Source organism: Crocuta crocuta, unplaced genomic scaffold (assembly GCF_008692635.1).
Source record: "Crocuta crocuta isolate KB4526 unplaced genomic scaffold, BGI_CrCroc_1.0 scaffold249, whole genome shotgun sequence".
Taxonomy (NCBI): Eukaryota; Metazoa; Chordata; class Mammalia; order Carnivora; family Hyaenidae; genus Crocuta; species Crocuta crocuta.
In genome coordinates, this window is record NW_027533262.1 from 99690 (window position 1) to 127140 (window position 27451).

General features: G+C 35.3%; 1 long non-coding RNA gene and 1 pseudogene across 1 annotated transcript; both read right to left on the reverse strand.

Annotated features, from left to right (window-relative positions):
* The window catches only part of LOC144217833 (peflin-like), a 39873-nt pseudogene extending 36640 nt beyond the window's left edge, over window positions 1-3233 (reverse strand).
* A 5721-nt stretch (window positions 3234-8954) lies between these two features.
* Window positions 8955-19959, reverse strand: LOC144217823 (uncharacterized). The gene is made up of 3 exons (XR_013330965.1): window positions 19873-19959; window positions 19539-19649; window positions 8955-9128 (listed from the first exon to the last, which is right to left on the reverse strand). It is a non-coding gene; the product is annotated as an uncharacterized LOC144217823 (long non-coding RNA).
* Window positions 19960-27451: the final 7492 nt, after the last annotated feature.

The window sequence follows — 27451 nt, forward strand, 5'->3', positions numbered from 1 at the left end:
TATTTTACAATTCTTTTTTGAATTTGGGCTTTTTTTTAAATATTTTATTTATTTCTAGGAGAGAGAGAGAGAGACAGCGTGAGCAGGGGAGGGTCAGAGAGAGAGAGGGAGTCACAGACTCCGANGAAGTGAAGACAATTCAGTCATAAGATGATAAACACCAAATATTCATTGACTGGAAAGGTAACAAAACTACTTCGGGAGAATCTGGGAGGGTAACTCAAGAGGGCCGTGGTTAGAGCTTGGTGTAAGTGCTAAATTTTCAGCCACTGTTATATGAAGGCAGTAGATATGCTTAAAATAGATAAATCAAGAAACAACTACAACAAATTATTATCTTGAAATATAGATAATTTAAAGGAAGAAAAAAATAAAAGATGAAAGTTGATGTCTCAGGACACAGACCTAGGTAGTGCTAAGAACTGAGGGAAAATAAACTGTTGTCATGTCCCATAGTGCAATTTTATTACTTTAATAAAAATTAGAACTAACTTTTGAAAGTAGAAGTGTTATACATTGTATAGGATTAGTACCAAGGAAGCCAAATTTCTATTTCTTTAAAGTCCCAGTCAGAGCATCTGATTGGCAATTTCAGACATTCAGGTACATCTTTGATCCCCACATAAACAGGAACCATGTAGTCTCAGATCATATTCAAGCCAATTTTCAAAGGGAGGGAAATCAAGAGAAATCTCTAGGAGCTAAGAAGGAAATTGAATTTACCAACAATAAAATGCACAGTATTACCTAGGGAATATCCCACCAAGGATCCAAGGATGCAAAGACTATTTGGGTGTAAGCAAGGCCTAGTACCAAACTTAAGATCAACCCTGCGACGCTAAATAGGAAATTCAACAAACATTTCAGAAGAGTAATTTTTAAATATTCACATAATTCATGTATAATTATCCCATATTAGTTTGTTGCACAAAAACAGAAGGTTCAATTTCCTGGAAAAAACAATTTGATATGAAATATATCTACGAGTGACCTTTACACTAAAGTTTTATAATCTGTTAATATTATGACCTACAAAATTCTATGTATGATGACACTGTGATAAAAATCAAAGGAAACCATGACTTATGCATCTCTTTCTGCTCAATCAGTTCAATACTGTATATGGTACCGAATGGCAGTTGCACTTACACCACAGTGCACAACTATGTATCATTATTTTGTGTGACTGTTTTACAAAATTTCAACCAAGATAAACTTCACCCTTGGGGGGCGCCTGGGTGGCTTAGTCGGTTAAGCGTCTGACTTTCACTTAGGTCATGATCTCACGGTTCATGGGTTCAAGCCCCGCATCGGGCTCTGTGCTGACTGCCAGCTCAGAGCCTGGAGCCTGTTTCAGTCTGTGACTCCCTCTCTCTCTCTCCTAGAAATAGATAAAACATTAAAAAAAATTTAAAAAAAACTTCACCCTTGGTATTAAAATCATCAAAGAAAGGGATAATTGCTTGCTTAGTGTGTGCAGACTTACAAAATGGTTTCGCTCTCGAGAAGGAACTTAAAGTCTGAATTATTTAGGTCAACTAAAGCTACTATTAATGCAAACAGAGGAAAAACCCTTATGTAGTAAAACAATCTCCATATCCTTGTGATTAAAACCATATTTCACAATATGTCTTTCACGCACACCTGGCCTATTGTTACTGCTGCACACATTGAAATGTGTTGTAAATAACTACAAATGGTAAAATTTCAGTCACTGAAGAAAGGTGAAGGAAAAGCAGTTATGTGTTCTCATAACACTTGTAATGTTCACGTGTAAAGGAGACTGAATTTCCTTAACCAAACAGTCTCATTATTTTCTGAAGCCTATTTTTATTGTTGTATATAGGCAATATTTAAAAGGCTGTTGTCAAGGAAAAGCATTCTAAAATTAGATCTGCCAGCTTTGTTTTCTTTGCAGGAATGGCCACACTCCTAATGGCCTATTCTGTTTTGAAGAGAAAGCCTAGTAATGAAAGGTAAAAGATTTCAAAGGGGTTTCTACAAAGAAAAGAATAAAATTTACTATATATCGTTTTCACAAATAGTGTTTCTTATATAAGCTTGTCAACACATAATATGTGTCTATTTTATTATTCTGGTTCTTTGGGAAGAACAAAACTTCAGTGACCCTGATATCTCATTTCAGAAGTTATTATCCCCTTCTCTACCTCCAATCCATTGACCTTGTCCACTTTTTTACTGTCTATCATTCCCCCATATTCTCATCTCTCCCCTTACCTTGAACCTTAAAGAGGCCCTCAGCCCTGCTATCCCCTTCTTCATCTATGCAATGGTATCTCCTGGAAAAATATGAACTCTGTAAACCCAGCTCTACATCTGCTCTGCGCCTACATGGAAGCAGCTGAACTGAATGTAGCAGGAAAAAAGGGATGCAAACCAATCTCACTTTAAATATGTGATCAAGATGGATACTCAGCACTGCCCACCAGTTCCACTGCATTTCCTTAGTCACACTCCGTGCTGAACTGACTGTTTCACACCTTCTCCTCAAATCTCCACTCCCTCTCTCCCCTCCTCCTCTCTACAAATAGCCTCTTATTTCACTGAGAAAATAAAAGTAACCAGAGGGGACTATCACCAAGTTTTCACCTGCCTACTTGCAAATGTTCCTGAACATTCTGCTTCCCTCCTGTTACCAGGGATTAGCCACCCATGTTCCTAGGTCCAATCTCTGCACTCAAGCAGTTCCTGCTTCTCAAGGAGATCTCTCGCTCTCTCTCTCAATCTCTCTCTCTCTCTGTCTCTCTCTCTCTCTTCCTCTGTGTTGATTTTTTCATTCCCTACAGAATCATTCCTGTCATCATTTCTCATCAGAATTCTCCAATAATATCCCCCATATTAACAAACTCCTTTAGTCTCAAAGGGTAAAGAAGCCATCACTCTATCTTTAGAATCTCATTTATAAAAAAATATTTAAACAGTTAGCTGTATATACTGCTTCTACTTCTTCACCTTAAGTCCTCTCTCTACCCACTTATATGAGGAGTTTTGTTCCTTCACTGGAACAATGAATGGAACATTTCTGCTTCATGGGGAGTATTTTTCCAAGATTGCTAAAGACCCCCACAATGCAAAGACCAATGGTCAACACACAATCCATTTCCATTACAGCTCAGCAACATTTGACACTTGACATTTGCCGTTCTCGAAAAACAGTCATCTTTGGCTTCCAGGATCCACAGCACACTGGCCACTCCTCCTTCTTCTTCCATGACTTCTCTTCACAAGCTCAATTGTTGGGGTACCTGAGGGCTCAGCTCTGAGTCTCTTCTCATTTACACCCTTTTTAACTCCCTAGATGATCTCATCTATTTCCATGATTTTAACTATATTTGTATAGGACCACCTGGATGGCTCATTGTGTTAAGCTTCCAACTTTGGCTCAGGTCATGATCTTGAGGTTTGTGAGTTCTAGCCTCATGTCAGGCTCTGTGCTGACAGCTCAGAGCCTGGAGCCTGCTTCTGATTCTGTGTCTTCCTCTCTCTCTCTCTCTCTCTCTCTCTCTCTCTCTCTCTCTCCATCAAGAATAAATAAAACATTAAAAAAATTTAAATATATTTGTATTTTGATGACTCACAAATTTATATCGTCTGCGTTGAAGTTTCATCTGTCCAGCTATGTATTTGTAAGACCACTTGAATGTCTAATAGGCCTCTCAAAATTCATAGACCCAAAAGAGTTTTTTGTTTTTACCACCATCTTCCCCATTTCAGGAAATGGTAAAGGTTAATATTCCCTTATCGACAGCTTATGAAACTCTGAAAGTTCTCAACACCAAACATTTACATTTGGCAGTAAAATCTGATCTGACTTGAACTCATTTGGCAGCAAAACCTAACTTGAATGAGTAGACGTCATTTATTGTCTTTATTTAAGTGAAGACTTGTCTAAGGAGCTACCCTAGATTCCTCTGGGAATATTAGTAAATTTTAGGAGAGGTACTTTATTTATCTTTCTGAAATCTGAAAGTTAAGAATTCGGGTCACATTTGAACCCAAGGGTTTCAAATAAGGGACTGTAAGCCCATTTGTTCAGGATCTCTCTCTCTCTCTCTCTCTTTCTCTTTCTTATGTACACACATACTAAAACAAGACATTAAGCGTCATTTTTTTCAGTCATTACACTCCTACATCCAATTCATGAGTTCTATCAGCTTTAATTTTAAGTATGTCCTAAATCTGAGTACTTATCATCTCCGTAAGTACCAATGTTGCCATGGACAACTTTCTTAGCTTCCTAATACATCCTCCTATTTCCGATCTTATCCTTCCCTGCTCCCCACCTGTCAGTGTTAGCTTCCACAAAATGACCACAGAATCTTTCTTTTTTAAAAAATTTAAGGTATATAACCTGTTGATTTTATACATTTATAAAATACATTTAAAATTATAAATTTAAAATTATGGATAAATAATTACCACTGTAGCATTAGCTATCACTTCCATCTCTTCACATAGTTACCATTTCATTTTTGAATGAAACTTGTTAATCTAATAACTAGAAGCTTGTATCCTTTGACCAATATCTCCACATTTCTGCCACCCTGCAACCTCTGGTAACCACCATTCTACACTCTGTTTAGAGAAGGCTTATCCAAAAATACGTCAGATCCTCTACCTCACTACTCCAAAGCTCCAAAGACTTCCCAGTAGGCTGAAAAGAAAACCCTAATTTCTTATCATGGCCTATTAAGGTTTTAGATGATCTGCCTTCTGCCTTTATCTCCTTTCTCAAGTCTTTCACTCTTTCCTTCACCCATTGTGCTCCAGTCCTCCTGGTCTTGTTTTTCCTCAAATATATCACATGCACCTTGCCTGACCAGTTGTGCTCTGGTTTCCCCGTGTTTGGGATGCCACTGCTTCAGGCCTTGGCACAACTCAGTCCTCACTTCATTAAGGTCTCTCTCTGCCAGCTGATACCACGGAAAGCCCTTCCTTGACAACTCTTCTAAAATTGTCACTTCTGAAACTCCCAGACACTTTCCCACCTTACCCTGTTTGCTTTTATTAAAATAATATTGCATGTTTATGTGTTTGCTTGTTTATTATCCACCCTACCATCCAAATGTAACTCCATGAAGGTAGGGATCACGACTCTACTATTTATCATTGTATCCATGGTACCTAGAATAATGTTGGAGCTCCCTATGTGCCCAGTGATGAATATTCATTGAATGAACAAATAAGTTAAATTGTATTAATAAGTCAGTTGAATTGAGTTAATCAAATAATATTAGCCCTACTTTCCAAAATACCTCAATATTTTTACAAGTGTCAGTAGTGTGCTGATGAACTTAAGCTACAGCTTTACTTCTGAATGACTCTCATTCTTAAGTTAGTTTTAATCAATGGCTAAGACTTGACTCACACTGAGTAAATTAGTGTTTATTTTTTAACTCACAAGACATATACTTAACAAAATAATCTGAATTTATTAGGAGATGATTTTTTTATTTCCTAATTTCTGAACTTAAACACTTGATCCTTCTAGAAAATTTAAGTTTATTTGGAAATATGTTTCTACTTCCAAAGTGTTCTCAAGTGACTCCATCATATTTCTTGTTTTCCAGGTGCTATAGCTATCAGTAAATTAACCAAGTTGTCTAATAATAAGAAGTAGACATTAGCTATTTTAGTATAGACTTAAAAATCAAAGAACTATAATAAAGGTAAACATGAAATACTTTTTAGCATTGCATATGGTTTTTTAATTCAGAAAAATAAAATAATTTCTGGTAAGGAAAAGAAAATTTCTTACAATGCCTTGTGTAAAATTGAGGGAATATATATACAATAAAGTCATTGTATGTGTAAGTCTAATGCCAAGAATACTTCAATCTTTTAAACTGAATATTAATACTTTGGTTGTGAATTTCATTTTGGAACATTCAGTCAATAAGTGTATGTTATCTCTCCTTAACCCACGATTCCATTCTGGATAGATGGGTAGCCTTTTAAAGGGCATCTTTTGATACACATTTTATAAGTATTTACCCCAATTGAAATATGATTTACATGACAGGATGAAGTCAGAGAACAAAAATTTTAAATGACAGTTTGAAAATGATGACTTTAGTTCAAGCTTTGTCACACACCTTGGACTTGGTGTCTGATAAAAAATAAAACTCAAGATCTGTTAAAATTGCACAACCACATCATGAAATGTCAAGATTACTTTTCTTTGTAAGTTTCTCTGTATGGCTCTGTACAAACAGAGGATTTGTAGTCTTCAATTCAGTAGTGGACAAATAACTGGAGCCGGGAAGTTAATATGAAGTATTTAGCCTGATGGCTTCTAAGTTCTGTCAGCTTATGTTCTTCTGTCTGACTCACTATAGTTTGGGAACTTCAGCAGGCAATTAACTCTCCCAGGATAAACAAGTCGTCACTCACCAGGAATTCCCTGGGCTTCAAGGTCACATGAGGCCAGAACACTCACTAATGACTAAAAGATATTCTCAACACAATCCTAGCTATTCAACCACTTAATGAAAGAAATTTGAGCCTTACTAGGATATGAATGGTATAGAACTTAGGCAATTAGATTCTTGGAGCAGTCATCAATCAATCAATGTTTGAATCATATAGTTACCCGGAGTCAAATTTAATCTCATATTTGGCACAGAAATGGGCAAAAACAAACATACTGTCTTACACACAGTTGAGCCACAAAAGAAATTTACAATAACAGCTACTATTTGTAGAAGTTTATTGTATGCCAGACACAGGGTCTGTACACTTTGCATTATTTTTACCCTCCACAACAATCCTCTGAGAGTCTCAGTTCCTTTTTATAAGGTTTCTCTTCACTGTTTTTGTTTTTATCTGTGACATAGTCACATCTCCAGCAATTTCTACTGGTCAAGTTCTAATACTCATTCTCTTCCTTTCTCCAGAAACAGTTTAAATACCCTCCAGAAAAGTTTCTTTATCTTCCAGATTGAACTAATGTTGCTGCTGAACAGCTACAGCTTTAGTAGATACATCATTCAAATGTAAACTTGTTGCATACAGCCTATTGTTTTTTTCATATTGAAACATTTTTTAGTTCTCACTTCTTGCAAGGTACTTGCTAGGCAGTGAGGATACATAATAAGCAGATGCATTCCACCTTTTTCCTCTTGTTACCTCTAGAAGAGGAAGAGAAGGATTACCTAAAATGCAGAACAATTAATGGACAGTAACAGTAATACATGAAATACAAAAAGAGTATCTAGAAGGGTCACCTAATCTAGTGTCAGATCATCATGAATACTTTTTTTCCCCTCTGGCTTTAATGATATTCTAATTAGGCTCCAACTTTCCCACCTGGTCTTTCAGAAATTCAGCTTCAAGACGCTTACAGTCTCACAGGTACTTCCTTTTCACCAGCCTATACTTCCTTTTGCACTTAATTTAAATTCAAAATTGTCTCTACACAAACGCCTTTGTCGTATTTTTTTAAGTGAAGATTTTGCCGGACACTGTTCTCTTCACCAATAAGACTTCTGGCTTACGAAAGTTAAAGACTTCTGTTTTACAGAATTTAAAGCTGTTACTCCATCTTTGAAACCAAAGGAGCCAACTAAATTTTTATCTTGATTCACAGAAAAATTGATAAAGATTGGTAATAGAAGAACTAATGGTATATGTCAGTTTTAAATAGGCAACTATTTTATATACATCATGAATTGTGAAGACAAAGCAATACAGAGTTCCAAAAATATACACAAAGGGTATTTCTTTAATATATTCAAGCTAATTGCTTAAGGAACAAAGAGAGAGGAAAGGAAAGCAAAAATTTGGTCAGACTGCTTTCTTATCAACTCTGTATGGTAAGAAAGGATATGTAATAAAAGAAAAGCTGAATAAAAAATGAAAAAAAGGAAAATTTATATAGAATTACAAATTAAGTTAAGAAATTTGTAACATATCATTTTATGATATTTGATTATGCACTGTCTGCTCACAAAATACAGGTAACAAATTAAACTTAACCATTTCACATATGTGACTTTCTCAGATGAATACCCTAAAATTTAGCTAAGCTTATCCAATGTAGCTAAGTGATACATATCCCAAATCAGCTCTTAGCTGATACATTATTCACATACTACTTATCTAGTTTCCACAATTTATACCCCCACTGCTTTGGTTCCATCCTTTCTCTCTTTTTTTTTTTTCCCTATCACTTACTCCTTTGACCCAATCAAAAATTAGCAAATGTTTCAGAGCTTATGAATGTGAAAATTGAGGTCATGTTTTTCTTGCCCTCCCCTACATAGGTAAAGATAAACTTCTACTGGAGTGATTCAGATAGTGGAGGAAATACTTAGGCAAGGAGGAACAAGATGGAAAATCACTTTCTCCTATTTCATTGTGGTTGCAAAGAAGAGGCCTAGAAGAGTAGAAACTGGGCCTTTCCATGCCCTGAATGACCTGTTGTCAGGGCAACAGATGTGTGGGGAGTCCTGGCCTTCCCAGTGCCTGTTGCCAGGGTAACAGGATATGAACCATCTTTCCTTATGCAACCAGGCAGCTTCCTTGCCTTATTCTATGTTTCTTTCAATTTGATAGGAAATTATATTTGTTCACAGAAACCTAAGAGCAATGCAACTTCCACACAGAGGTCATGGAGAAATCATGTTTTAGAAGAAATACTGTAAAGACATGCAATTGATATTGTTGCTGGTGGAAATAAGTGGAAAAGAATTTTATTAAACTGATTTTCTGAAAATAGAGACTTCAATTTTTATTTTAATAATATTTTCATTGAATCAAAGAAGTAAATGATAGGAAATGATGAGATGGAAAAAAAAAAAAGTAGAATGGTAGTGGGGGAAAAAAACTGTGAAAACCAGACAAGAATTATCTGAAAAATTTAGAAACTAAGAACTTAATTTTGAGTGTATATCAGTTGGATGTTTTTGTTCAACAAACCGTCTTGCAACTAGTGGCCAAAAACAATAAGCATTTATTATTTCCTTAAGACTTTGAGGAAGTTAGGCAGTCCCAGGTGACTTCACTCACATGTCTGGTGGTTAATGGTTTGGTTGGTCTAAGAGAGGACTCAACTGTAATGGTTTATGTCTGCTTCACATGCTCATCCTCCAGTAAGCTTGACCAGGCTGGTAAGAGAGTTCCAAAGAATGGCAAAAGTGAGTAAATTCCAATGCATAAACCCTTTCCAAATATTCATTTGTGTCACATTTGCTAAGATCCCACTGGCCAAAGCACGAGTGGTTACTGGAAGTCACAAACTGGGCCATATTGCAACTGTGAACAACAGCGTGGAAGAATTTCTGGGAAATAGACAGCTCTTTGGAAAACTTGAGATATTAAGACAGAGATTTGCTAGAGGATGAAATATTACGAGGGTCACATTTATAAAGACACTTTTTTTAGTTGATACCAGTCGGGTGTACTAGAGATTTTGAGAGCTCTAAAGGTTAGAAAGGAAGTTCTTAACTCATCTAATAACCATCTCCAAATGCAGTCTACAAAAGAATGAGAAAAATGTTGTGTGTCTTACATAGTTTATTCTCTCTGTGGGAAATGAAACAGAATAAACTCCATTTAGATGATTTTTGTAAAATAAAGGGAGAAAAGATTTTGCTCACTTTATTTCAGAAAAGAACTTTACTATATGCATAAAATCTTTTATAACAAGAAGCAGCAGCATAGCAACTATTAAATACCTAGGCTTATTTTTTGAGAGAGACAGATCACACAAGCACGCATGCACCCAAAAGCAGAAGAGGGGTGAAGGAAGGGAAGGAGAGAATGACAGAGAGAGAGAGAGAGAGAAAGTAGGCTCTACATCCATCACATAGCCCAACACCAGACTTGACCTCTCGACACTGAGATCATGATCTGAGCTGAAATCAAGAGTCAAAAGCCTAACTGAACACCTATAAAATACCTATAACCTATTTTAATCCATAAAACACCTGGCTTTATTCTTATTGATAAATAAAAATCTCCAGGGACAGACACCCAGATTTCTCTACTATGCAGTTTTTCTCTGTTGTTTGAGATACCAAAGGCCAAAAAAATTAATTTTGTAAGTGTCCAAGCTCTGAAGGGGCAAGAGGGTTTAGGAAAAGCCAAATTCCTTTCAAAATACTAGCTAGGATCATTGTTAAAATAAGCTGATTAAAAAGGTAATGGTAGCGCAGGTCTAAGAGGAGAGAGATAGAACCAGGGAGTTTCTGACATCTAAAGCATATGCCAAGTGATAACTCCCCTTGGAGTATGCAAAACTAGGCAAACAGATGGCAGGATTGTGGAAAAATCAAAACAAGAGAATAGTTTTTGATTCCTGAAATGTCAGGTTTTATAGTGAGTCTGAGCGTTAAATGGAATTATCTCAGTCAGTGTTGATTGGAAAAGGTATGGGCCTAGGAATCTGGCCTTCCCCTTACTATCCAGGACACATTAGTCAAGTCATTTAATGTCTTTTGAGGCTGAGTTTTCTCATCAGAAAACCTGGGTATAATTGTGCTGAACCACACAGATCAAAAGAGAAATCTTTTAGAAATTTTAAAGCACAAAAAAATTATAAAATATGATTAATACTATGATTCAATTATGAGTTTAAGCTAACTAAAAAATATGACTGATGCCCAAGTTATTCAGTGTTTTCTTATCCTTTCCCAACTGCACTTTATTTTGAACCAAGTCTTAGAAAGCCCACTTTTAAGTGGACCAGAGTCAGCATACTATGGCTTTTCTAATACAAAGTCTATTTTTATTTTTTTCTAAATCATCAAGTACCTGATTCATACAGAACTGCAAGAATCATTTGATCTTCCACTTGTATGCAGAGTTTACTTACAGCTGACCTCTGTTTTCTTGCCCTGTGGACACTGTACTTAGGACTTTACTGTTTTTTTCATGACTCATTATAAGCATATTTGAGTAGCTATAAATAAAAAAAAATTACCTAGCAGGAATTATCTGCATTGTGCATTCCCAGCCTATTTAATAAAAATTTATGTTTTTAACCATATTATAAAATATAAAATAAAATAAAATATCTTCAAACAACTTCAGGAAAGTAGTTTAAAAGAGAAAGGTCATAATGTTTCATTTATATGCCTCTCATGACCTATTATGACTTTTATGTGCTTCTTTAACAATAAATAATCATGCCTAATATTTGCTGAGATCAGATATTTGGAATACTGTGATTCTCATGAGACTTTAACATTATCATCTGTTTAATGATGTTAGTGAACAGTCCCTTTCCTATCCAAAAGGCTTATAGCGCAGACCTTTCGGATGGGAATCAGACTTGCTCAAATATTTACATTCGATTAGCTGATTGAAATATATTAGTATAAGGAACAAAATCTAATACTGTAATGGTAATTTGGTATTTTCTAAAATGAATCAGCAAAAGGAAGGACTATGGGACATGACAGTAATTACTTGGAAGTCAACTCCATTGTGAACCAGACCTAGACCGGGATAACAAAAGACCTAAAGAATGATTTTCAAGCCAGAGTGACTCAGGAAATCAGATTGGCCCTGGGTTATACATGATTATAGAGCCCTAAAATCAATTCTAAGTCCACCACATGACACTGAATAAAGGGTGCTGAATCCATCAAGACAATTCTATAGGTGAAACTCAAGGCCAGCCCACTTCTCTTCCTCAGCTCTCTCTCTTTACATATCCATCACTCCTTCCCCAAGGCAATGTAAATCCTTGAGTATAAAAACCTGGGAATCTTGGTAAGAGCACTTCCACTGAACTAATAATATAAGGTCTTCCTTTTCTCATCTTGACAACTTGACTCTCTCTACAGATTCTGACAAGAAAATTACTTGAAAAAATAGAAGTCTGCTTTTGCATATAATATTAGTAATAATAATGATAACAGCTAGAACTCTTGAATTCTGGCCACCATTGTAAGATGTGCATAAGATTCATTCATTTAATCTTCACAATATCTAGGAGACAGGTAATAATATCATTCCCATTTTACAGATATGGAAACCTAAGGCATCAAAGAAATCAATCAACTTGGAGAAGATCATATAGCTGTGAAATAGCAGTGTTTATATATATATAAGAATAGATAAAATTATGGAAATATTAACAACCCCAGTATTTTGAAGAGATTACTATGTGCCAGGTATTGTGCTATATTTCTTTTTCTTTTAATATTTATTTTGTAAATAAATATTACAGAGAGCCCATGTGTGGATGCATGCAAGCAGGAGGAAAGGCAGAGAGAGAAGGAGAGAGAATTCCAAGCAGACTCCTCACTGTCAGTGCAGATCTCAACACAGGGCTGTCTCATGAACCATGAGATTGTGACCTGAGCCGAAATCAAAAGTCAGATGCTTAACCCCTGTGCTACACTGCTTATATACATTATTTTATATAATTTGCATTAACTTGATTTTGGCAATATCTATCCAGATACCCTGATCCAAATGCTTCCCTTTTAAGCAGAAGGACCTTCAATTGAAAAAGCCTCTCAGGCCTCCCTTTGCCACTTTTCACATTCTTTCACAAAAGCGGAGGAGTAACATCTGGTTGGTGTGTTCTGGATAAAGAATTGGATCTGGTATTGCAAGCAGAGAGTGAGGAAGGGATATTCTGCTTGTGGAAAGCATAGTCTCATCTGTTGGGGGTCATAAGGCACATTTAGAAGGGCAGATTTTGCCCCTGCTGAGGAGACACATCAATCATTAACCCCACCCCCACCCCAATATCGCATGAGGTAGATATCAATTTTTATCTACGTCTCAGATGAAAAGTCTTAGATTTACCTTCTAAGATAAATCATTCCTATCCAAAATACTTTCCCAAGTAACTCTTGATCACATCACTTTGTGCATTTTCTTCAGGTCACTTCTTACTCTATATTAACTTTTTTTTATAATTCACCTTTTTGATGTTTGTTTCCTCTACTAACATGTAAGCTCCTATACCTAGACTAGTGTCTGACATAGTACACAACCAGTGGGTATTTATTGAATTACTGAATGAATAAAATAGATTTTACAAATAAAGAAAGTAAAGTTTAGAAAAGTTAATAGATTTTCCATGATCACAGAGCTAAAGGACAGATGATATCAGAAAATACCTGACTGATTCTAGAATTCAGTTTTTAATCTCTAAGGTATTTTACCTCAACCATACCTATTCTATAAACATAATATTACATAAGGACTGAGACTTTATATTAACATTATATTTACACACCAGAATAGATTTTTTTGAGGTGGTTTTATTTTTATAACTAAAGGACACATTTTTAAGCTGATTTTTCTGATTAATCCATCAAAACTATCATATATTCAACAATGTGAGAATAGAAACTGAGATTTATCAACAATTTCCAAAAAAGAACATAAACATTCTTCTTTAACATTTGAAATGAAACCACTATAAGCTCTCAATATCAGAGCTTTGTCAGAAAATTGGTGGGCTAGGCATGTAAATCAGGGTTAGATGGAAGGCAGTGAGTTATTTAATGGCTAAAGATAAAGAGTATCTACTCCAATTCTGCATAGAGTGGCCAAGACTGGCTCCAAACTAAACATCCTGTCTGTGTGAGAATGTGTGTGTTGGGGTGCAGTGGTAGGGGAGAGGGTAAGAATACAAAAATGGTCATGGTGATTAATAACTCTGTTACTCTGTTACAGAAGGAATGTATTAGTTTCTTTTTGCTACTACATCAAAATTACCACAAGCTCAGTAGCCTAAAACAATACAAATGTATTATCTCCAGTTCTGTAGGTCAAAAATTTGATGCAAGTTTAACTGAGGTAAAAATCAAGTTTTTGGCAGAGTTGCATTCTTTTTGGAGGCTTAGAGAAGAATCTGTTTCTTGCTTTTGCAAACTTCTAGAGGTTGCCCACACACCTTGCCCCTAGTTTGTTTATTCCATCTTCAACATTAACAAAGACAAGTTGAGTCTTTCTCACATCAGAGCATTCTGACCTCTTCTTTTGCCTCCCTCTTCCACTTTTTAGAACATTGTGATTACATATGGCCCACCTGGATAATACAGACTGATCTCCATATATTAAGGTAAACTGACTAGCAACCTTGATTTCATCTGCTACCTTAATTCCCCTTCAACATATTCACAGATTCTAGGGATGAGGACATGGACATGTCTGGGCGGCAATTACTCTCTCTACTATAAAGTCTATGGACTAAGTTTTAAGAAGCACCACTCTGCATTCTTTCTGTGATCTCTCTTGGTAACTATTTGGAGAGTGTCTTCTTTTTTGTTTTGAAAGTAAGATGAATAAAAGCCTTAGAGGTAGACAAATCTGTATTTAAATGGAAGCTTCACCAGACACTAGCTATTTAGCCAATTTAGGATAATTACTTTTTGAAATTGTTGGAAAAGTAAATAAGCATATAGATATATTATATTTGGAAAGTTCTGACAACTAGTAGATGATGAGCAAATATTACTTCCCTCGATCTTGTCCATGCCTATTCTGTGAATCTCTCTCTATTCCTCCAACCTGACCATAGGCTCTATTTTGGCAACCTGACTGATCCTCTAACTTTAAAGTTAGAACCACTGTAAGGTTCCAAATTTTATTCATTCATTCATTGAAAATGATTCATTGCATGATCTCCTACATGCCAGCTATTGTGCTTGGTGCTGGGGATCCAAAAACAAACACAATGAGCATGATTTGTGCCCACAAGAATTTGTGGTCCAATAGTGAAGGTAGATTTTGTTATAAAAAAGGAAGTCCAGGTTACTTTATGAGCCAAATACAGGAAACTGACCTAGTAAGAAAGGTCAAAAAAGATTTCCTTTGCAAGTGAAATTTAAGAAGACATCCTTGAGCATTTCTTAATAGTGTTCTTTATTAGCATTTTGAGTAGGACAATTCTTCCTGACAAAGGAATTTCCCAAGCTCTGGAGGACATTTATCATACCTGAACCCTGCTGCTCACTGAATACAGAAACATCCTCAGGCACTGCAATAACCAGAAGCATCCCCACACATCTCTAAAAGCATCACAGAGAGCAGGAGCAGCCCTAGCTGAGAAAGGAGAAAGGAGTGGCTCCCTTGGGAAGAGAGAACAAAATGAGTAAATGCAGATGGTTGAGATGCAACATTTCTTTGGGGCAACCTTGAGCCTGACTGGGAGGTGGCCACATAAGGAGAGGCAAGAGAGGAGGCTCTAAATGTCGAGCAGGTACAGGAGCACTCTGTGAAGGATGCTGAACTTTGAAAGGAAAGGACTAGAGGTAGGATAGTAAAGTCTACTCTATAATGTTGCTTTATCCTAAAGCACGATTCCAGTTTGGTATCCGGCTAATATATGAATTCCAGCTAATAGCTCCTGTCATTTACCTGTTTTGCCAATGTTTATTCTAAATATGTATTTCTGCTACATCTTCTTGGTGATGAGGGTTTGGGCAAGTGCATCTGAGAGCTGCTCAACACACTGCGCTCTTTAATTAGTTACTTTAAAAAAATTTTTTTTAATGTTTTTTATTTATTTTTGAGAGTCAGAGAGAGACAGCATGAGCAGGGGAGGGTCAGAGAGAGAGGGAGACACAGAATCCAAAGACAGGCTCCAGGCTCTAAACTATCAGCACAGAGCCCAACGTAGGGCTCGAATCCATGAACTGTGAGATCATGACCTGAGCTGAAGTCAGACGCTTAACCGACTGAGCCACCCAGGTGTCCCTAATTGCAGTTACTTTAAATTTGCTATAGGGTTATTATACATTTCTTCCTTTCTCCTTCACTCTCTTCTTCTCTATATTTTATGCTTCCATTACTGATGATTGTGTTTACCACTCATCAGAGGAAAAAAGGAAAAAAGAAGCTTAAGTCTTTCAACTGTTGCATACACAGTTCCAGATCTTAATATCTGGACATTTGTTTAGATACAGAGAGATATGGAGAGAAGCATCTATATGAGCAAAGTTAATTCTCAAATATTAAGTGAGGTCAGAGGCACCTGGGTGGCTCAATCCGTTAGGTGTCTGATTCTTGGGTTTCAGCTCAGGTCACAATCTTGCTGTTCCCACATCAGGCTCCATGCTAGCAGCACGAAGCCTGCCTGAGATTCTCGCTCACTCCCTCTCTCTCTGCCCTTCCTCCGCTCACTCACTCTCTCAAAATAAATAAACTTAAAAAATTTTTAAATATGTTTTTTTCTTTTTAAATCCACAGTTGTGGAGCAATTTCACATAAAAAAAAAAAAACGGAACCATGATACAGAAAAAAGAATTCTTTCTAAAATTGGGTGGGGGCAGGGGGGTGGGAACCGCGTAAATGAAAACAAATACAAAATATTCAAATCAATGTTCCTCATGGGAACCAATAAACTTAACAATCTTTGCAAAGACTAGTGTTAGAAAAATTTCCTTAGTCTGCAGAAACTAGTACAGGTCCCAGAGTCACAGAAAACTTCTGAACCAGAAATTTCATTAGATGCTGTGAGGACAGAAGAAATAGAAAGTGTTTTCCAGGTCCTAAACAACTGACAACTTATGGACAAGTATATGACTCTTTTTAAATGTTGTATATAAAGAGCATGATACCATAGGCATTTGCTAATGTTTCCAACATCATGGATGGTGAGTCATAGCATAGAATTTAAATTATCATATTGAGAGATAAATTGGTGGTAGGAGATGGATTGAAGAAAGCTAAAGAAAAAAGTCATAACTATAAAATAAAATTAACAGAATAAAGTATGCAAGTCTACATCACAAATGGGAAGAGGAAAGTGTTTCACCTTTGATTCCACAAAGGAATAAGAAATTTCTTGGCATATCACTGAATATGGTGTCTCAAATATTATATGAAGGGGATTTAAAATGGACTCAATGAAAAAAATCAACAAAAAGGTAGAGTAATTGATATTTTAATTTAGTTTACTGATGTTTCACATGTGTTATAAAATTTTAAAATTATTTCTATGGACTCAAAAGGGCATTCTAAAGTCTTGTGTTACATGATTGCTTATAAAATATTTTCTATAAATATCTACCTACAGTAGTTCGTGTTTCCATATTTAAAGTATATTTGAATAAACTTTATTTTACTCTAACCTTTGTCTCTATTTTTATTTAACCTGAAAAAATGTACATATTATAAACCTACTTAAAAACAGACTCTTGTGTTAAATTAAATCAATATATCTTTGAAGTTAGATACAGTAAAAGTAGAAAACAATCATTTTCCAAATATCTAAAAGTCTTCATTGAGTATTTTTTAACAAACTAAAAAAATTATTGCAAAATCATTTCATAGCTTTCATGAATAACATAATTTTAATTGCCAACTCTTAAAAAGTGAAATTCTAGCAGTAGAGATTTTAATAAGCTAAAAATCCTGTTTGAGTCTATATTACATTTTAAATAAGCAAGACAATTTCAGCAATAGAATAAGGAGACCCTCATATCACTGCTGTGAATGCAGACTATACAAGAGACCATAATTAAACAATTTGGTTGTCATTAGTCATGCAGATTTCAGATTTAGAGCTGCTTGTTTTGACAATTCTAAACCTAGAATACTGGAAATGTCTTAAGTCAAAGTACAAGTTAAAGTAGTAGTACCAAAATGCAAATTCCTTCTTTCTTTGATGCAAAGGCAATCAGTCATTTCAATCGGTTCGGTAATAATAATTATTTTTTAAAAAACTAGTTTCAATAATTTTTCCCCTAAATGTTCCTTCAGTGGCTCTCTGGAGACAAAACACCATATTTACTTAATACATACATGATCTTACATCAATGCTGAAATCAAATAATAAAGCTCTACTGTTGACTACTCTCTACTGAAATAAAATGAGATTGATCTTTGAGATCACTTGATAAAGTGAAAGTCAGATAACTGCTCTAAAATGTCAGGTAAAAAAGTCACTTTCCAAATTTTTTAAGACATATGCATAAACTCACTACCATACATTTTCATACATTTAAGTAACTACAGAAAAATAAAACAAATACAAACAAAACAAACAAATAAGCAAAAACATCCTGTCCTGCTAAAGGGAAGAAAATCTAAAATAGGTTGTAATATGATCTATAATTTTTCCGGTACAGATGTTCATCTACTAATTAGGTTAGGACAAATCATCTGATGACTACCAATGTTTAATTTTCATCTATGCTAATTAATTTTGTAAGCTATTACTTTCTTTCATAGGATTATTTGTTTCCCTAGAGAACTACCTCACGAAAAAACTATAATTTTGGATCTTCAGTGGATCTTGAAAATATATTTCTCTAATTCATTCATATGATGTAAGATGGCTTCCTTTTTAAAAGTTCTTCCCTGTTAAATGTTGTTTGCATTATTAGTGTGCTCTATACTAGTGCACTGCAATGCCATGTGTTACTTCAAGTGTAAAAAAATATAGAGAATACTATTAAATATATAAACATCATTAAATACATTCAAGTGGAGGAAAATGGAAGGAATTTTTCCTCTAAACAAAGTTTGACATAACTTTTCTTTAAAAAAATCATAGATATCAAAACAGTAACATTAAATTTACTCAGATGTTGCACTTTATACAATAGTATGTAAATGCAGCATTAGAAAAATGAACCCTAGAAAAATCTCTCTTTTTCATGGCATAGGACTCCTTCAGCTATGATTATAAACAAACAAATATATTTTCATTTGAAATCTGCAAATATGCTAACCAATTACACTGGCCCGTATATATTCATAATGCACATTTTTATCCAAGTATTAACCTGATTTTTAAATTATAATTAAAATAAAGCATGTATACATAGGGTGCTGGAACACTAAACAGAGATTAGTAGCATACACAGAAAAAGACTTAAATCCTGTTTAAATAACAAGGTGAATAGCAATGCAATTAAAGTTTGACTCAGGTACTTACATTTCATGTTTGACATAAGCACATCTCTTGGCCCAACTTAGTAAAGTATATTGTATACCGTGAACTATTGTGTACTCTCAGAAGAAGTGAATTGGTTAATTTAAAGCCAAAACTCTCCGATAAGTTTGGCATGCTACTAGTGTTTTTACCACATTTTTTCTTAAATAAATATTATTAATTAAGAAAAAGAAGAAGCACAGTGGAATATAAGTATTTATTAGCACATTAATTCTGCCCTTGTTTTTTCAAAAGCTAATCACAGAGAAATATGTACCAGTAGTAATCTTTTCATTTTTCTGAAGGAAATTTTATTTCTGCAAGTACCCTGGCAAGCAGCTTTTCTAGTTACTTTTCTGCATATCTAAACCATGTATCTAAAGAATATATACAAAATGTATATAAGAAGCCATGTGTTATAACAGAGAAGTGAATTCTAAGAGTTACCTTACTCTATATTAAACATACAGGTACAAAAAAGACTATCCATCCTTCAGGCAAGTTGTTAGCTGAGACTCACATTTTATTTTTTAAGAGAAAACCTTGCTAAAGGAAACACTAATCCACAAAGTCAGATATTACGAACAATTAGTCATGTTAATACTCAAATTTTGGGTGGGGTGATGGGAATAAAAACACAGAACCAAGCAAAGAGCTTACTCACATTCCTTTCAGGCGTTGCCACATTTTTTCAGTGTGTTCTCCTATGAGATACTTAAAAGGGGTGTTTTCCAATTCTTCAATTTCTGTAGCCGTAGACCCCATGATGGTATTCCTAGGGCAATATAGTTACAGTCAGTTCCAGCAGCTAGAACAAGCATTCCTCAGTCCACTACAAATCTCAGTTATACAGTAGCATCTCTCATTTATCAAAATATTGCAGATTTACAAATCTGAGGGCAGCCTCTGCCAGAATTGCTACTGACTTTGACAGGCATATCCACTGCTCACATCACTCCCCTCCCCAAGCAGACAGCAGTATAAACAGATCCTCTGACCTCACAGGAACAATCCGCACATGTGAGCCTGCTACTGTACTACTGACCGACTGAGCACTCCAGCTCTCCCCAAAAGCAGCTCATCTGTTACCGTTCGGTGCACTGAAGCACATCAGAATTCCTACAGTTTACAAGATCTATTATGCACAAGAGAAACGTGAATGACTTTAGCACACCAGAAGAAGCTGAATTCCTCTCTACCAATAGAAGGAGGGCAGGATGTAATAAGAAAGCAGATGGTAGGAACCAGTGTCAGCAGCACCACCCTGAGAAAAAAGTGCCTGCTTTAAATGCCAAGGTTTTTGTCTCTTCATTGATCGGGAACCAACAGTTAAAGATACATCATGCCCTAACAATAAACGCAATAAAAATTAATGGCAGCAATGAGAAAATAACACATAGAGGCATGCAGAAGACAGAGCATAGAGCTCCACAGGTTGTTACTGAAAGACTATGTACATCAATGATGCTGTAATCATGCTTATTCACCTTCTCCTAGCAACTCCACACAGTAGGTAACTGCCAATTTAACCAGGAGAAAACACAGCAGCTGCACACAGCCTCCTCCGTGAATCCTTTGGGAGTTACAAAATAAATAAAATGAAACTAGTGTGGATGCGTGTGTGTGTGTGTGTGTATGTGTGTGCGTGTTGAAGGAAAGGGGGTGTGTGATGGTGGGGGGAAGACGAAAGGGAGAGAAATGGATGCTGTGCTGCTTGTGCATTTTAGAAGAAAAATGAGAGAAAGTGAACATAAAGGGAATCAGAACTGAGTCATCTGCCAAGCTCCCAACACATGGTGAGCTTTCTTTAAAACAAGCACAGACCCTGAATATGAGAACAGCTATTGCTATCCTCAAGCTGCTAAGAAAAATACACTTAAAGCACTATCTCTTTTTGCCTGTTTGGAAAACCAGATGTAGTTTTATTCGTCCCTGTAAGATACCTTACTGTTACCTTGAGGTTTAAGGTAGAGATAGTCACAGATAGAAGAGACATGATAATATCTCATATTTATTGAGTATTCAGTCTATGTCTGACACTGTTTCTAGTACCTCACAGTTTACCATTTTAAAATTCTTACAAAAGTCCTATGAAAGGTAGGTAATATTGCCATTTAACAGCTGAGGAAATGGAGAAAGAGCTATTTCCCAGATTTAAAGCCAGCCCTTTAAAATGAACACTACCTATGATTTTACTAAGGTCTTCCAATATAAAGTCACTATGTGTGTCTAAACACTGAGCGCATCTAGTGGTCAAAATCATAATATACGGAAAAAGCATCTTTGCAAATTTTTATGAAAGTGTCTTCTGGGACGTCTGGGTGACTCAGTGGTTAAGCATCTGACTTTGGCTCAGGTGATGATCTCACTGTTCCAGAGTTAGAGCCCGGCCTCAGGCAAGCATGAGCCCAGCTTCAGGTGACCTTGTGTCCCACTTTGGTGAGTCCTGCTTCTCTCTCTCTCTCTGCCCCTCCTTGGATTCTCTCTGTCTCTGCCCCTGGATCCCCCTCTGCCACTCTCTGTCTCCCCCCACCCAAAAAAAAAAAAAAAAACTATCTTCCTGTCTTCTGATTTACAAATTAGAAGAGGTGAGCTTTTCTGTGCTATTCGGGCAGAGTTATAGAGTTGTACAGGTGTTGTTTCTGGGTTCCCATAATAATTTCAAAGGAAACTTTCACAGTGTCAGAGCCCTTGACGTCTGCAAACGATGTCCTCAAGTTCCCTGCATCAGGAGCCCATTTTGGTGGCACAGACCTTGACTTCTAAGTGAAACCACCATCTACAGAAGGAAAAGTGATGGCATTACCTCGTAGATCTGAAAAGGCCCTGGGAGAAGCTTTCTGTGTCGAAAAGCTAGCTGCCCTCAGGACCATACTCTCCAGGAACACGGGCCAGCCAGCTCTGCTGAAGTCNTAAAGTTTCTAGGAAAAAAAGAAAAGTTAAATCAACTAAGGCTTCAGTTTTCCTTTCTCCAACGAGTTGTTCCCTGAACTCCGTCTGCATGTAATGTCTTTGGCTAGCAGACAGCTCTACATCTTTACAACCTGACCCCTGTGACCATTTTCCAGAATTGTCAGAAATAAGTCAGTCATTCCTCTGAAAGCACTGATTTTGCCTTCCCTGTGCCTTCATTTATAATCCTAGATACATTCACTTAATAAAATCTTCGCTGACTTTTCCTTAATGAGGTAGTCAACATCTGAACTGTGCTCTCAGAGATGAATCACAGTGAAAAATCTCTAAAATGCAAGCACTCCACCACTACTATTTTATGAGCGAAACACCACAGTCCTTGAGGTTATAACCCCCTTTAAGGTCACAAATGGTTTTCTAATTATGCCAAAAAATTTCAAGCCATCAAATTGGGTAGTTTACCAATAATATTGCAATGTTGGACTATTCTACTGAAGTGTCCGTGAATTTTGTCATTGAAACTTATTTGCCCTTCTTTTGCTATCTCACTTCTGTCACATATTGATACGTATGAACGCTTAGTATACTGATGACACCCCCAATACACAAAAATGCTTAACTGTTGCTTTAAACGTTTCATAAAGTAAAACTAAAACTTGAACAATAAGCTATTTCAAAAAGCTCATGATTTATATCCTTGACCAATATAATCTTCAGCCTTAAGCAGGATCAAAAAGTTATTTGTTAATGTAGAGAATTCAAAGCATTTTCCTTTCCCGGTTTATAACTAATGTCTACATGATGTATTAATAGAATAAAAATAGGGGCGCTTGGGTGGCTCAGTCTATTGAGCATCCGACTGGCTCAGGACATGACTTCCTGATTCTTGGGTTTGAGCCCTACATCAGGTTCTGTGCTGACAGCTCAGAGCCTGGGGCCTGCTTCAAATTCTGTGTCTCCTTCTCCCCCTCTGCCCCTCTGCAACTTGTACTCTGTCTGTGTCTCTCAAAAACAAATAAACTTTAAAAAAGAATTTTTTTAAAATTTAAAAAATATTTAAATACTCTATTTAAATATTTAAATAGAGTAAAAATAAAATAAATCACATTGAAGAAAATAGAACTGAGGGAATAGCATTCAACTTTTCTTTTTCCTAATTAATCTGTTGAGAAAAATTTGAGATATTGCATTCATAAAATTAAACCAAAAAAAATCTGACATAAGACAGAGAAATAAGAATACAAGAATGTATGCTAAGAAATTAAAATATGCTTGCCAAAACAAAGCATTCAATATGAGTTCTGGGGAGAAGTTGAGGAAATAATCCTAAATTAGGGTAAAAATTGATCCAATTTGTCTTCTTTCTCTTGTATGTTCCATCCGTTTTGCTTTAACTTTATATTCAGGTAAATTATCTCCATTATAGTAAGTAGTTTCTTCATTCCTATTACCTAATATTTTATTGGAATGTTGATAAAAATTTATAGAATGATTTTTCAGTATCTACAGACACCATGATATATTGCAGCATAGAACTGGATCCAAACTACCTGAATTTGAATCCCTGTTCTTTCACTTAAAAGAGTTATGTGATCTTTTGCAAGTTACTATTATGTGTCTGTTTCCTTGTGTATAAAGGAACATAATAATATTATCTTTCTCATAATGTTGATGTAAAGATTAAATGAGCTAATATACATAAAAAACTTAAAACAGTATCAGGCACATAGTAACTGCTTTATTAAATTGTTAGCATTAAAAATAATGTTTTAATTGTTAGCATTTATTGTTATTGATACTATTCCATGACTTTCCTCCTTCAGATGAAGTGTAATTATTTTAGGTTTACTGACCATGAACTATTTTCCAAATAATTTGTCATAGAGCATTATTGGTTTTATGCATTGCTAGTCTTCATTTTATTTAGAAACTTTACATCCTAATTCACAAGTGAAATGTTTGAAATATTTGTAGCACTAACTTTATTGATTTTCATATTAAGGTTATACTATAACCAAGTAATAAATTGGAGGGAAAACAGTTTTAAACTTACAAGTTTGTACCCAGCAAATGACAAAGATAAATGATGACATATTCAGGAGCACCAAATTTGGAAAGCATATCACTCAAATACTCTTCTAGGATAATTACCTGATTCAGTATATTTGAAAAACAAAAAAAAATAATAATTAGTAACTAAAATCAGAGACATATACCTAACTAGCCATAGAGATTAAAAACAAAATCCCAGGTTTAGTTCTGTGAAGAAGGGTTAGGAAGAAATTAGTTCAAATTAGACAAACAACTTAGGGGATCCAAAAAAGATGGCTTCAAGAAAAAAATTGATTACATTTTAAAACCTAAATTGTTATCTAAATTGATAAGTAAAAACCCAGAAAATATGTGAAGTTTTAACAATATGTCATATTGGATATTCCAAAAATTTCTAGGACAAAAAGCATTTTCAAATATTGGAAAAATTATAATAAATATGCTTTTGAATGCACAGATGGGCCTCTAAAAAATGAAGGTGTCAAGATGAAGATGCACATAATGAAGCTTCAAAATACATGAAAGCAAAAATAATACAAATCTAAGGAGAAATAGACAATTTGTAATTACAGTCATATAGTCATGACTATACTTCTTGTTTTAAATATTGATAAAACAAGATTATTTTGTATTTCTCATTTTAGAAATTGATAAAACAAGTAAAGAGAAACCCAGTAAGTATATAAGAGAGCTGAACATCACTATCAGTAGACTTGACCTGATTGACATTTATAATACACTCCACTGAACAACAGCAAAATACACATTATTTTAAAGCACACACTTTGAATACTTACCAAAAGAAGTCACATTCTGGGTGATAAAACAATTCTCAAAAAATTTAAAAGGGTAAAATAATACAACATATATTCTCCGACCCCAGTGGAATTAAATTAGAAGTCAATAACAGAAATACCTTTGAAAAATCTCCATTACTTGAAAACGAAATAATATACTTTTAAATAACCCATGGGCCAAATAAGAAATTGAAAAGGAAATTATAATGTATTTTCAATGTATAAAGATGAAAATACAACATATCAAAATCTGTGAGAAATAGCTAAAGCAGAACCTGGGATGGGGGAATTTATAGCACTATATAGCTGTATTAGAAATGAACAGAGGTGGGGCACTTGGGTGGCTCAGTCAGTTAAGCGTCCAACTTCGGCTCAGGTCATGATCTCATGGTTCATGGGTTCGAACCCCACGTCAGGCTCTGTGCTGACAGCCAGCTAAGAGCCTGGAGCCTGTTTCAGATTCTGTGTCTTCTTCCTTCTCTGATCCTCCTCTGCTCACACTGTGTGTGTCTCTCTCTCTCAGAAATAAATAAAAACATTAAAAAAAAAAAGAAATGAACACAGGTGCCAGAAATAAATAAAAACATTAAAAACAAAAAAAGAAATGAACAGAAGTGCCTGGGTGGCTCAGTCGATTGGGTGTCTGACTTCAGATCAGGTTATGACTCACGGTCGGTGGATTTGAGCCCCGCATCAAGCTCTGTGCTGACAGCTCAGAGCCTGGAGCCTTCTTCAAATTGTATCCCTCTCTCTCTGCCCCGCCTCCACTCACTCTCTCTCTTTCTCTTTCTCTCTCAAAAATTAATAAGCATTAAATTTATTTAAAAAAGAAATGAACAAAGATCTTATATCAGTGATGTAAGGTCCACATTAAGAAACTTAAAGGGATAAGAAAAATAAGTAAAAATAAAGAAATAAATATCAGAGCAGAAATCAATGAAATAAAACTCAGAAAAATAATAGAGATAATCAACAAAGGAAAAATTGGCTCTTTGAAAAGATCGATAAAATTGATATGCCTTATTTTATTAACAAATACAAAAAGATGTCATGAACTGCGAAGATTCTGATATTTTGCCATTCATACAGGCTATCAGATCAGCCTACCAGCCTATTGTTGGGTTAGGAACAAAAAATTGTATATATTCCTCACACCAAAAGCAGTAGCCACACTACTGGCATTTTTGTACAGGTTGTCTGAGCTCTGATTCCCACAACTCCAGATAGTTTTGATAATTGAAACATTTTTCTTGAGTAGACTGGTTTAGAAAGTACAGAATTAAATTTCTTAGGTATCTACCCAAAAGAAATAAAAAGCAGGAGTCCACAGAAAGATCTGTACACAAATGTCTGTAGCAGAATTATTTTTTGTGGCCAAAAAGTGGAAACAACTCCAATGTCCATCAACTGATGAATGACTAACAAAATGTGGTAAATCAAAACAATGAAGCCCTATATATATACATATATCCCTATATATATCAGAAATGAAATACTGATACATGCTACAATATATATAAATCTTAAAACTGTTTTCCTATGTGAAAGAAACCAGAAAAGGCAAATCTGTACAGTCAGAAAGTAGATTAGTGGTTACCTGGGGCTGGGGGTAGGAAAGGGGATTGACTGTAAATGCACATAGGGTATTATATTGGAGTGATGAAAGTGTTCTTAAACTGGATTATGATTAAAATTGCACCACTCAGTAAGTTTGCTAAAACTCTTGAAATTGTATACTTAAAAGAGTTGAATTATATGGTATATGCATTATTCCTCAATAAAGCTGTTTAAAAGGCAAGGAAAAAAAGAATTATATTTCTTTCACAGTGGGTCCTCAAACATGTAGTATGTTCTACATCAAGAGAATTTACATAGTTATAATATTATCAAATGTTTATCAGTTTTCAGTTTTTAGAATTTAACCACTAGGTAAAACATGAGTCTTTTTATTTTAGTTACAAATAAAATATAAATGTTCTGAACTTTAATAAAAGTAATCACATAGCTGCCAGATATTGGGAGAACAACAGGGGGATGAGAAGTGGAGGGAAGTTAATAATCACTGACATTCTCGGGGCGCCTGGGTGGCTCAGTCAGTTAAGCATCCGACTTTGGCTCAGGTCATGATCTCACGGTTTGTGGGTTCGAGCCCTGTGTCGGGCTCTGTGCTGACAGCTCAGAGCCTGGAGCCTGTTTCAGATTCTGTGTCCCTCTCTTGCTCTGCTCCTTCCCTGCTCATTCTCTGTCTCTCTCACTCTCTCAAGGATAAATAAACATTAAAAATTTAAAAAAAAATGATAATCACTGACATTCTCAGCTTATATTGTGGAGAACTCAATGATAATGTTTGAAGTTGACTGATCAAGATATAAAAGTTTTAGTATTATAAACATCTTACAGAAGTGTAATATGTTACAATCATTACCAAAAAAATACCAAAATAATAACTGAACTTAAAAAAATTAGGAGAAGAGAACAAGTTCTTGGTCTTTTCTGACTGTGGAGACATAGGTAATGTTTGATGTTGATAGTTCAGGATATCAAGGTTTGAGCTCCACAGCTATAAATTAATCCCCAGAGGAAATAAAACTGAAAATAATTCAGAGTTATTCAAAGGCTATTAATGAAGAGAAGGACTTCCGGTAGTAATAGGAAATTCAGTAAGAGATTTGATATTAATGTGTACCTTTCTCTTCTGTTTGATTTTTTTTTTACTGTTACATATTACATAATAAAGACTAAGAAACATTAAAATATATTTTTAATATCCTCTTGTAGCCACAAACTTAACTCAAGTTTAAAAATTAACTTATGT